This window comes from Equus caballus, chromosome 18 (assembly GCF_041296265.1).
Source record: "Equus caballus isolate H_3958 breed thoroughbred chromosome 18, TB-T2T, whole genome shotgun sequence".
Taxonomy (NCBI): Eukaryota; Metazoa; Chordata; class Mammalia; order Perissodactyla; family Equidae; genus Equus; species Equus caballus.
This window is the reverse complement of record NC_091701.1, coordinates 47,419,633-47,433,551: the sequence shown is the minus strand read 5'-3', so window position 1 is coordinate 47,433,551 and position 13,919 is coordinate 47,419,633. Positions and strand designations below refer to the sequence as shown.

Here is a 13,919-nt window from a genome sequence, read left to right as displayed (position 1 = left end):
TCCCTGTAATGCCTAACGCCTTTCTAAGACCACGGCGGAAACTCATCAGGAATTTGTTGAGTTGGGTAACATCACCAGCAGACAGGCAGGAGGATAGCACAACATGGCTTCCTCACACTTAGTTCTTGCAGTTACATTATCAGGTACAAAACCTCCAAGTCTTCAGCCTCTCACTGCCTGAGCCAAAACATTGTTCCTTTATTTTAGATGGGTGGCTGATGTCAGCAGGATCATAATCACAACCCTCTGAGCCAAACATCAGGAGGCTAATAGAAGTCTGTTGTTGGAGAGAAAAACATCCTGTTGTTCTTTGTCTCCAAAATTTCCCAGCAGGCATAAGGACCTCCTACTAGATGAAGAGCTTAAAAGAAGGTCTCCATTTGCAAAACAATTATCTCATAACCATACTTTTTGTTACCCCCAGTGGTTTGATGAATGGACCGAGAGAACAGAACACTCTTAAGAATGTTTTTATTTGCTTCTCAGCTCTAAAAACATAATATCCCTGTTGATACCAATGGCAGAAGAAAGTAGTTATACCTCCTGCGGCCATTAGCTTTTTTAGCTCTTATTTAACTGTTAAATAAAACTCCTTGAGATAATGAACATTTATCAAGGTTAGAGGTGTAGAAATAGCTAGTGCACTACTTATTCCATAGAATATTCAATGTGGTAATGGATTTTTTTCCATTAAAACAATAGTACTAACTTTCCCAATTATACTTTACTCATCAATTGTCCTGTTCTCGTAGAGCAAACTTACACACCTTCACCTGAAAATTCCCGAGTGTTTTGAGATCCTTAGCTAAAGAGGCAAAATGACAGGCTTTAGATTGGTTAGTATCTGTGAGAGGGAGATGGATGACGGCAAAGGACAAGTAAGAGCAGTGAAGTCCCCAAAAGAGGGAAAAGTCAAGCCTATCCATTGCTCATATTGTCCCATTCGTTATGCTCAGGGTTTCTTTCTATCTTTCTGATCCTTCTTAATCTATTTACTCAATTTAAATCTTAGACGGTTTAATCAATAGTTTAGATGTTCACTGACAGAACAGCCTGAGTGGCCTTATTCTTTATACACTCAAGGAGCTTTCGGTTTGGGTTGAATAGATAGAGTTATCTAGTGTCTTGAGGTTCTAAGACCCTCTCTATTTGATCTTAAACATCCTGTCCAAAGAACTGTCATCTGCTACACACATTCCACTCAAGCCAAATCAGATGACGGGCTGTTTTCCATGGCTCTTCAAGTCATAGTGTTAGCGTTAATGTCTAGGCTTTGCTGCCCTCTGCTGGCCTTTTCGGAATGAGCTACTCTTTAAACAAAAATTAAGTGGTTCGCTCACTTATTGGGTCTTGGATTCCAGCTAAAAGGAAGAAATAAGTTTACATGTAGTCTGATATTAAAAACAAACATTCAAAACCAAAACTTCAAAACAAAGAAAAAAACAGGACCACAACAAACAAGATTTTGTTTCTCCTTCAGCATAAGTGGAATTCTGTAATCTGCATTTAATAACTAATTTGTTTTGCTGAAATATTGCAGTAATTTGCAATAGCAATAGTGAGGGGAAGTTCTGCTTCCGTTTATACACCAATTAACATTCAGTTGACAATGAACATGTTTCTCAAACATGAGAGCAAATATAAAAAAATTGGTTCCTGTTCCCACTTCTGTTTACCCTCTCTCTTCTCAGACTGTTAAATTCTGGAAATATAAGACAGAGAAGAGGGGCTGGCCCCGTGGCTGAGAGGTTAAGTTCACACGCTCCTGTTCAGCAGCCCAGGGTTTCGCCGGTTTGGATCCTGGGCACAGACATGGCATTGCTCATCAAGTCATCAAGCCATGCTGAGGTGGCGTCCCACATGCCACAGTTAGAAGGACCCACAACTAAAAATACACAACCATGTACTGAGGGGCTTTTGGGAGAAAAAGGAAAAATAAAATCTTTTAAAAAAAAGAGAGAGAAGATATTGTATACTTCTAACTTTTCCAAAATGTACGGACATGTTGCATTTATTTCTAAGCATAATACTGCAGTAAAAATGCTATATTTAAGTTATTTAGAATCCTCCTAGAACCCTATAGGATTTAGGTGCACAAAAAAACAACATTTTATTTGATATTCCACATATACTCAGATCAAAATACTTTCCACTCTATAGTTTTCATATTGTCCAGAACATTCTTCATAAAGTTTAAGAATCACAATTATGAAATATCATTAGATGAATTTCCCTATACTCCATGCTACTTAAATAATTAGAATAGAACGTGTAACATTCATTTTTACATGAAGAATACAAAATGATAGAAAATCACAGCAATCTCTGAAAGGTGATTTTTAGTCACCGTAATACACTGAATTGTTTGATATAAAAAAGAGACTAAGTCATAAAATTCCTAACAGATTGAGTTATCAAACTAGCGAAAATTATTTCCATCATGTGCAGGCTACGAAAGCAACGAAAAAAGTTCAATAGGTCGGAACTGATACTAAATGCAGAGAAGCAGTTGTTGCTGTGTTCTGTACATCAGCTCAGACGTACGATTGTAAGTGGGAGTGAGGTTCCTGATGGCTTTCCCCAAGAGAAGCTAATATGGAAAGAGAACATCTTTATTAGCATCACCACCATCAATGTAGTTATCATTTATTGAGCATATCCTAGATATCAAATAGAAGCCTTGATGCTTTGCCTTTATAATTTCATTTAATTCTCACAACAACACTAAAAGGTAGTTAGTATTACCTCCACTTTACTGATGAGAAATGCACAGCTCAGAAAATGTACGTTCTTTGCCTGAGACTACACCCTAAGAGTTAGAACAGAACAAGAGTCTCGGTCCAAATCTGGCTCTGAGGCTCCTGTTTTTCTCAATTAGGTGTTAATGCTATATGTCTAAAATGTTTTATTTTCACCAATACAAATTATCAAATATTGAAAAGAAGCGGAATCAGTAATACTTTTAAAAAAGACTCCTTTTTTCTTTGTGTGTGTAAATCTTGAAGAGTGAACACGTACAAGGTCAAGTTTGATCATTAATTTTAATTATATTATTCTTGTGCACTTTACCAAATAGCTCCAATAAATATGAAAAAACTCTTTGTTGCTTTGGGAACAAAGTGCTGTCTAAGCAACAACCAAAGCCATCCTTCAGTTCAGCTGGGCCACTCGGTTCAAAGGATCTTTGACCCTTCAGGGCCCCATTTTGGGGGTCATTAGTTCTATGTAAAAAGAAATCAGTCTTGAAGAGACTTCAAAACCCTGAAGTATGGATCCTTTCGCTAAAAAGGACACTAGTTAGGATTCGTTTAAAAATCTACTCTATTCTCAAAGAAAGATTCAAAACAAACTTAACCACATCATATACACATATTCAAATTAAGTTCTTGCATTTTTCTTCTGGTTAAGCAAGCACATAAAATAGAATGAGAAGCATCAGCTGGAGCTCAAATCTATAAAATCCCATGTTCTCTGAGATTTCTTGAAAAAAGGATTAACGCAGTTCGTCATTGAACTGTGTCAAGAGAAAAAACACAATTTATAAAGAGTTTGCTTGATGGGACCTGAACTCCTGAGAACTTATTAAGTCTGAAAATATAATTGAAATCAAGTGGGCTTTCCATCGCAGCTTGTGTCGGAAGGCATCTTCTAATCGCACGCAGTGTGTTCTCTTTGCTCTGGTAAACTACATGAACAAATGATCTACACTGTAGCTAATCAACATGCCTTGCTTCACCTCCTTTTTGTCAGCATACGAAAGCTTATGTCAGGAAAGCTTTCAGAGGTAATCCATCCTAAGGAAAGAAATGGATCGGGAAGAGAATATCATGAATAAATACTTTATCGGACTATTTAAATTCACTGCTTTTAACATTGCTGTATCCACAAAGGCAACATTTCCCCCATCCTGTTTTATAGTAATTGATTTTTAATTACAAAACAACTATGATTAAATCAATCCATCATACAAAATTCTGTTTTACTATCTGCTCCATCACTGTTTAACCTACTTATTACCAGTATCCCATGGCCTGTAATTAACCACAATTTTTCTATGTCCCCATTAACTTCAGCTAATCAAGGTTATCTTCTGCTTATTATTCACTTTTAAAAAGTCATTTCTAAGCCATGAATCATGTTGAGAGAGAACGTGATGGCTGAAATGTATCTTTTTGGCAGATACACAGTGATGACAGTGATCCTTACCTACAATACAGAAGTGTTGCTTCATAAAACACAAGACTTGGATAGAAATACCTTCTAGCCTTATGCTAATAATGAGCACTAACTTTTATTTAGTGCCCACTGTATTTTCAGACAGGCTTTTTGCTAAGCACTACACGTGCATGGATACATTCCTCACAAGATTGCATCATGAAGAGCCAACTTATGTAATGTGTTTTAAATCACCTAGCTAACAACAGACAATGCCAGAACTTGAATGTGATATGGTGACTCCAGAGTTTAATCACTCTGTTCCTCTACTACAGAAACTTATTCCCAGATTCTCCCTTGCAGCTATATCTTCTCAGTGGATGGAATGGTCTGGAATAGGTGATGTGTGTGTGTGTGTGTGTGTGTGTGTGTGTGCGTGTGCACCTGCTTAACTTAGGATTTCTGTAGTTCACTTTCATTCTAAATAAGACCTCACATTTACCATAATATAATTCACTTTTTAAATTTCAAATTTTCTAATTTATCTTTCCGACTGCAGTGACACAGTGATAGGTGTAAATTCATCTGTGAAGGACCATGATTTATTCAGGCCTATTAGGTGGCAAACAGAAATCCACTTCAAACTGGCATAAGGAAAATGGGAAATATATTTGTGTGCATAACCAAACCACAGGAGTGACAGAGACAGAATACAAGAAACCCAGAATTTAAACTCTGTAAAAGTTTCCTCTCAACATCTGTCATCTCATTTCTCTCTAGTTTCTCCTGCTGAGATCACCTTCTTGGTGAGGTAGAATTGGGAGTCAGAACCTCTGGGCCCCAAAGCATACATCTTTGTAATCAGAAAGAAAGAAACTGTTCACCACCAGCTCTAAGTCTAAAAGTCCTGTGAGAGATTCCTCATTGGTCCATTGTGGGCCCCATGCTCAACCAGAGGGACACAGTGATATGATCAGTAAGGTTTAGGTCATCACTCACTGCTCTTGCTAAGGAGGCAAGTTGAACTCAGGGCATGGGATTTAAAACAATAAATTTGCTTAAGTGGCTTTCAACAACAACAAAAATTGTATAAATCATTTGCTATGACCTTAATCACTCTACCATTTGTACTTAGAATTAAATGGTTTCTAACTAAACTTTTGTCTCTATATTACTTCTTGAAGTGTCAAAGTCTCATATGGGAGCATCTGATTGGCTGAAAGAGGTCACTTGTTTTCGTGTTGGTTTTAAAGAGAGGAGGGAGTGGGAGGATCTCCCGCTAAGGATTTCCTAGTGGGAGATGTGGATTATTGGCCCAATAATTCTGTATGACGACCTAGTCTCCTCAAACAGAAATGGGGTTTGCATAACGATGGGGAAATAAATGAAGAAATGCCAACTACTTCTTGTGATTAAGACTATGTTATTTCATTAGTCACTAACATTAGTTCTTCAATGTTTTCAATTTCTTTATTTTGGTATTAAGTTCAACATATGTACAACTAACAGTTACAATTGATTTACTCCATTCTGATGGCTGGCATAACAAACAACCCTTGCTGTGTGATGTCGGCATAATTAAATCTGTTGGAGTGAACTCCTCTTGTCAAACAATGATACACACTCACAATAGAGTAATTTGTAGTGACTGCTTTCACAGTGAAGAATTTTTTTATATTTTACATGGAAAATTACAAAAAATAATGTGCAATAACCAGTGTTATTATTCTTGAACTCTTCAAAGATGGTGGCTATAAAAAGAGGTCTCAGTTGAGAGTACACAGAAAATTATAAACAGAGAATTTCTGGGGAGAATCTCTTTGTAGAAGTAAGTGTTATGCGTCGCGCTGCCTAAAGGCTCATCCTTAGATGAGGAGAAGCAGTTGGGGACCCATGAACTTAGTCGGTCGGGCCTTCAATGAGATTATGTAGGAGAGGCCTCTGGTGTTTCCAGACATAGAAGGTTGCAATTGAGGAAAAATCATTACACTAGCCTCTGCCTGAACTCTAAGAATTTATCAGAGTCGAGGATGCTTGAATGCTTCCCATGGGAGAAATGTGGGCAACATAGGAAAGCGAGCTGCGTACTCTTGGTTCAAGAAGACAGGGATGGGACTTCAACAAAGAGAGAATCTGTGAAATCAGAGACTGAGGGGCTGTGGCCATCAGAAGACAGTCCACACTCAAGATACTGGAACTGTGCACAGAGAAGCCCAGCTGTCTGAGGAGACTGTCTGAGGAGACTGTCTGAGGAGAGCACAAGTGACCTACAAGAAAAAGAATTGGCTCTACCCTTCTGTCAGGCACAGAGAGCCAAAGCCTCTGGAGCAGACAGATCTGTTGCTAAAAGTCAACAGTCAACAAATGGTTATTTTCAATTCATCTAAACACAGGCCACTGGGTAACTCAGTTGGCTAGGAAGGGAATAGTTCAATGGGCCTGGCTTCAATAGATTGTGAACAAATGCCAAATTCTTGCTATTTTTGAAATGGGCACTAGAAATTGGATTGTGTGATGACAATTCTAATTTGTGTTCAGGGAACTTATTTCAGCTTCAGAATCAAATTACCAGAGAGGATGTGATAGAACATGATGCTTGCATTTCCCCAATCTATGCAGAAACCCCTTAGGTTTACACTCCAGACTGCCAGTATCTAGGATTTCATTTTCATAATTTTGTTTCCTTTTCTCAGACTGAATTGTTTGCAAAAAGCAAGAAAACTTGTACTCTCACATCCACAAGTCTCTCCTTTTTGATCTACCTGGCTCTCTTTGAGTCTCTCTTCACACAGAAAATTAGGACTGTTGAATGAACCATCTCCTTCTAAAGACCAGGGCCAAGCATGACCCCATGAGCCCAGAGATATTTGAGCTGTCTCACCACGATTCCACAAAAGAATTAAGCCCCAATGTCCTTATATATAATAAATTACCATCTCTCCTCTAAATCTAGAATAGTACTAGTCACATATAACCTCTGGGAGAACTGAGAAAATTTATTCAAGCATTTCTATGTTCTGTGGTTTAGATGAGGAACCCAGAGTGAAAAATGCTAACTTCTCCATGTGATGGGCATCTCAAGATGTCTTTTCTCTTGAGTAAGAAGATTGTTTGAATAATCTTATTTCTTTATATCATTATCTAGCCCTCCTCTGCCTCCAATAGCATTTTATGCTGAGGTGTTTTTTTTTTTTTTTTTTTTGAGGAAGATTAGCCCTGAGCTAACTGCTGCCAATCCTCCTCTTTTTGCTGAGGAAGACTAGCCCTGAGCTAACATCTGTGCCCATCTTCCTCTACTTTATATGTGGGACGCCTGCCACAGCATGGCATGCCAAGTGGTACCATGTCCGCACCCAGCATCCCAACTGGCGAACCCCAGGCAGTTGAAGCAGCATGCGTGCACTTAACTGCTGCACCACCAGGCCCACCCCATGCTGAGTTTTTAACTCCCCTACTAGGTCATGAGCTCCATCAGAGCAGGAACTGCTTCTTAATTCTTCAATATTTAGCAATATCTAGTAAATAACTCATCATTGTTGGCTAAAACAGGGACAGTTCACTTTGAATTTATCCAACTCACATTTAAGAATATCAAAAAAAAAATGACACAATGAGGATGATGCTTTCTCACTCCCTGATTTATAAGTTTTTTCTGCTTTTATAAACATGGCCTATCATAGAGAATCTAGTACCCCCAACAGAAAAAGGAGCATTTAATGAGGCTGACAAGAAGGAGCAATATGAATTCCACAGAAATATGGAAGTTCTGAGGTAAAAGATAGGTTAACATTTGCAGATCTGCATTTACAACACATAAGCATTTATAAATTACCACAATTTTTAGTATCTTGACTTTGGTTGTCTCTTTCAAGTGAGAAGAAGGATGGAAACATCAAGGCTTGGTTACCAATTGACTGAGAACACAAGATAAAAGAGAAGATGCAGCAGGTAAAACCTCTGATCTTGTGATTTATGTTCCTAAACCTTCTAGGATGAACAAGCAACCTTTCTCCTATATATCAGAAAATTCAAGAGGTAGGGATATAGGTTCACAGAAGGAAGTCCCTATCCTTTTATTTATGTTGATGGTTAGTAGATATGCTACAAGACAAAAGCAACTTTCTCCTATGAAGAGAGCTAATTTCTAAACAAGTAAAACTGTATTGTAAATAATGCTATTATATGATGATCAAAATTTATTCAAAATATTAATGTGGGATTATTTTTTAATTTACTCTAGGAATAAGGACAATCTTCCCGCTATCAAAAAAGTCCTCTAATACATTTGATTTGTAAGATTGAATTTATAAGATACGTATTTACACATGGCTTACAGAAGGAATCTTACATCTATAATTGGGATCTACCGAACATAGTAATTTATGTACTACATAATCATATTTTAAATTCCTGATTCCTTCCCTATTTTTTCTTATTTCTCTTCTTCTCCAACATTATTTCTTAAGTTTCACAAACATAGGTATTCTTAAGTTCCCGCATTCATTCATTTCTTTGTTCCTTTATTCCATCATTCATCCATTCAATACTGAGCATCCACTACATACCAAGATACCGGAAAAAGAAGGAAGAGGAGGAGGAGGAGACGAGGAATAAAGAGTCAGAGGAACAAGAGGAGGACGTGGGATGAGAAGACCCCCAATCCTCAAGGAGCTTGTAGCAATCCCTTAGTGCCTCTCTACCCTCCTCTCTCTCTGACCTGTGCTAGCTTTCTCCAAACTTAGACCTTTGCTTTCTATGCAGATCATTCCTAAGACTATCTCCCCAGTCTTGAATGTTCTCTGAGCTCTTGTCAACATTTCTCAAGGCCTAAAGGCCTCCCACTGAATGTCCCCATTAACTTCTTAAATTTTCCCCTGATAGAACATTTTTACCTTTTCTTCCATTTCAATGTCACCTTTGTTTTCTCTGGCATCATTATTCTCTCAATTACCCAGGTTTCAAATCTAAGATTTGTCAGTGATTTTTCACTATCTCTTCTTCTTATAATAATTAATCGCCACATAATAGCTATTCTACTGTATAATATATAATACAATATATTAATTTCTTCTTATCTTCTACAACTTCCATTACCCTAAATTTAAACCTTCATTTCTCTTTCCTGGATTATTTAAACACCTTTATAACCTCTCCTACCTCTTTTCTTCTCTTACCCCTCCACATTGATCCATTATACAACTTGCCAGATATTTTCCCAAAACAATACATTAATGTTTTGGTAACTTTTCATTACTTTGTCTCTAAAATCTTCAGTACCCTAGTTTTTAGGGATATGTAATGATTAAAATCAGATAATGCAATATGAAGTGCTTAGTGGGGTACTTACCACATAGTAACTACTCCATTATAATTAACTATTTTTATATGTCATTGCCTGCAAAAAATGTGTCAAATTATTCAGCTCTCCACTTAGCCATTCTTTTAGAATGCCTGTATTGCACAATAATTAAGAACTCTGCAGCCAAACAGACATTGTCTCAAAACTACTATATCTCCCATTATTCTCCTAAAGGACCATTTTCTAAAAAGTCATTTGGTTTCCAGCTAAGTGCCCTTTCTCCTCACCCCTTCTAGGAAATCATTTCCTTTCCCGTAAGCGATCATCTCCCTCCTCTTCACCTGTTAAGATGGTATATAAGCCTCACATTATAACCACCCATTTGAGTCACGTTTCTTTATAAACTCCCATATATACGTACACATATGTGAGTAAATCTATTTTTTCTTTTGCTAACCTGTCTTTTGTTAGTTTAATTTGCAGCCCTCTCAAAATTGAACCTAAAAGGGTAGAGGAAAAGTTTTTCCTCTCTGACATACCTGCGAACTCAATTTATGCTTAATGAAGAGATCCGTGGAATTTGGCATAGGTCTGTGACCGCGGAGTTGGAGGATTACTAAGAGGTCCACGGTCTAAGGAAAGACCTCTTCAGTGCTGCTAGAAATGCCTTCTCCCTGCATACCTGCCTCTACCCTGCCCCAGGACATCTCTAAAGCTAAGACCACGGCAGAGTGGTAGTGCCAACACTTTAGTCTACATGAGATTGAGATGAGCCTGGTAAGAAGTGGAGATTATTTGGTAATTTTTAAAAGATTAGACATTTCTAGTTTGTACTGGCGAACAGAACACTAGAGAAAACAGGTGACGAATGTAGTCACACAAAATCTGGGAATGCCATATCATCATTTAGGAGTCAAGGGTTGTGCAGGGCTAGTTCAGACACCCTGATTGTCTTAGTACATGAATTAAACCTAATTTCTTTAATCCCTATCCTAAAATATTTCCAAGAAAATAAGAAAAATTCTTTTTAGGTATTTAGATTCACCATTACTCCTTCAGGATAATTTAGAGCCAGCTGGAATCCCAGAATAGCTCTCCATTTCTGGTCTGATTCCTTGGAATAGCCCCATGGTAATGAGAGGCAACACATTAGTCTGCTGGTCTTTACATTAAGCTGGTAGAAGAGGTGAAAGGAGGAGAGGAGAAGGAAGACATGGTATATCAGTGGCATTCAGAGAACACTCACAACCACTATTTTCTTTGTTATAGTACTAATATAGATCTATTCAATCTAAGAACATGCAGGTTTCCCTGATCATGACCCTTTGCAAATATCCCACTAAAACTACAACAGATCAGTTGCATTTAAACTCCGAAAATGGACATAGCTGTAAGATAAACATCAGACCTTCTAGCTTCTACTTTATTAACATTTGGAAGCTACATTCAAACAAAGTCCACTTGGATCAGTGTCATCTGTAAATCTAAAACCAAAGAAGGGTGCATTCTAAGCATCCTTCCAGTAGTGAGTGCACTGGTTTCCACCAGAAACAGCCCAGGTGCATCCTAAGGGGAAGGTTGTCACTGTGTTTGAGACTATCCATTGCATTAAATGTGTCAGGAGAGTTGATAGTATAGTGAAGAATAACTGTTTTCCATTCATCTTATCATATTTTTTGTTTCAACAAATTCCTCTTGACAATATTTCTCTGCCTCTAACTACTAGTGCAGAATGAAGCCTCCTATGGAAGCATCCAGTGAACTAATTACCCATTTGTGTTTAAATCCTACATCACCGTATGCCAGAGAATGGACATCAGTCAGGGCCATACTGCACTGCTGTATTTCTTCTCAGATTCTCCCTTCAGTGCCAGAAATATGTATTCCTTAAACTTGAAAAGAAGCAGGTTTAGAGTATGGTACTTTGTAGGATCAGGATAGAGGCAGGGATTGGGTTCCTGAGTCTGATTCAGTCTTTCTGATTCATTGTGTATCCTTGTTCAGAACCACTTGACGTTGCTTCATTAATTTACTTTAAATAAATGTCCTAGTATTTTTCTGAGAAATTATTTGAATTTGAATCTTCATTGAGGTTCTCAAATGAAATTTCTAGAACAAGAAATATTAAGTGGATTAATTTCATTCTTATTGCAAGGGAAATCATAACACCTCAGAGCAGGGAGGCCTCTTACTTATCAATTACTTATTGTTTGTACTGGCTGCTTAACATGCATTGTTTTCACAGTCCCTACTGAATGCCATAAGGATAGGTATTTTTTTCATCTGCATTTTAAAGATAAGGAGACTGAGGTATACAGGCAAAGAAAAGTTAAATATTTTGTCCAACGTTACACAGGTAGGACATAGAAAAACTTGGGTTGAATCCAGGTGTGTTTGATTTCCAAACTTGATTATGCTGTGGTGCCTCAGAAAGCAGTGGTTCCCAAACCTGCTCGGCTGTGACAAAACCATCAGATTGTCAGCTCTGACCCAAGTCATACATCCATCACGTAAACAATCCCTAGTACGGAACTTGGAAATCTGTATTTCTAAAAATCTCCTGGTTAGTTTTAGGGTTCACTGTTTTAGAGGATATAAGAGATACTGTGGTTATCCACATCACTGTAACTTATCTTTTTAAATACTATTAAGTACTATTTGAATGTTGAAAGAAGTATAGTTTTAAGGCAGTTTGATTTCTATTATAAAAGGCTAATCTATATCAAGATTAATCTATATCAAGAAAGTAGAGTCAATTATTCCTCAACTGAAAAAATAAACAAAAGGAGAGACAGGTAACCTGACTTGCGATGGTTGCTAAGGAAGACATTCCATATATACTACAAGAATTAGCAACCAGATTTTGATAATTTTAGAGAGGAGGAAGGACAGTCTATGTTATATAACACAAGCAAATCAACAAATATCTTGATTAACTACTCATAACAGTTATTGTGCTAGCATATAATTTGTAATCTGTAAATATGTGTTGAAATCCATAAAATGAAAACTAAATTTCTGCCATGCTTTTGCAGCATAATTCACTTCACAGCTAGACCATATGGCCCAGGTGTGTAGTAATTCTTTTAGTTGTGAAGTAAATTATGCTGCAAACGATTGACAGAAACTTCATTTTTATTTTATGAATTTAATTATTTACCTGAAAATGACTTGTGAGAGATGTCTGCTATATCTATACATTGTCTATGGAAACCACAACTAGTAGTTGTTGGTATATGTTGTAATGGAACCCTCATTTGGAACTCAATCTTCCTCGAGTTGTGACGGTCTTCCTAGGATGTAAAATAATCCATCATCTTCCATGTCATGCCGAGTCAATAGAAATTGACCAATATTCACCTCCTGATTTTTGCAGTCCCCACAGGGTAAATTCTGAATCAAATCTAACAACCTTAAACTATACTTTGGAGAATAAGCAATTATTTATGCAATTTCTCTTAATCTCTTTGGTTGTCAGAGAACAACTTTTTAAAAAGTAAGTTGTTTGCTCTTATTTGTTAAATAAAGTGGTATTGTTAACATGTATAGGTGCTTTAATGAATCCTTATTTAAACTGATCAGAAATTCAAATCATTAAGCTATATCTTAACACGAACTGAATGATTCTGTGAGAACCAGAAATCCCTACAAATTGTTGTTGTACAAATTTGTGGCATTTGTCTCTTCTTGATGATTTAGTTTGTAAATTCTACCATCTCTGTTTGATGTCACCTTTATTTTGCATTTTTAAAAAATTATTTGATACCACGGCAATATAGAATGGTGGTTAAGAATGTGACCTCGTGATTGAGGATTAAAATCCCGGCTCTACTATTTATAAATGTTGGACAATTCCTTTAACTTATAGACCTTGATTTTCTCATATGTAAAGTGGAAATACGTAAGGAACTATGTTAAAGTGTGGTTTGAGTATTAAATTAAGAAAGTATGAAGTATTCGGAATGGGGTCTGGCACATGAATAAGCATTCAATAAACATTCAATAAAAATTGTCCATAAAAAGGTATAAACTTTCGCTATAAGCTTTGGGTTCTTCTCTAAATTACAGCATATGTGAGAAGGTCTAATGAAATTTACATTAATTGGCTTAAATTTGAAAGGTATTAATTTATTTGTTCAGGACATAGCTTATTCTTTTGATTTTGAATTAGAAGTATAGTCATGTGTCACTTAATGATAAGGATACGTTCTGAGAAAGGCATCGTTAGGCAATTTCATCATTGTGCGAACATCGTGGAGTGCACTTACACAAACCTAGATGGTATAGCCTACCACACACCTAGGCTACGTGGTATAGCCTATTGCTCCTAGGCCACAAACCTGTACAGCATGTTACTGTACTGAATACTGTAGGTAATTGTAACATAACAGTAAGTATTTGTGAATCTAAACATAGAAAAGGCACAGTAAAAATACAGTATAAATAAGATAAAAAATGGTAACCT

At 37.0% G+C, this 13,919-nt stretch overlaps 1 long non-coding RNA gene across 2 annotated transcripts in view; it reads right to left on the bottom strand.

Moving 5' to 3' along the window:
* Window positions 1-3,024: 3,024 nt before the first annotated feature.
* LOC111768916 (uncharacterized) overlaps window positions 3,025-13,919 on the bottom strand; it is a 142,862-nt gene continuing 131,967 nt past the window's right edge. For both annotated transcript variants that reach the window (XR_011428524.1, XR_002801600.2), the window contains one exon: window positions 3,025-3,794. This is a non-coding gene — a long non-coding RNA (uncharacterized lncRNA). The remainder of the gene's footprint in view (window positions 3,795-13,919) is intronic.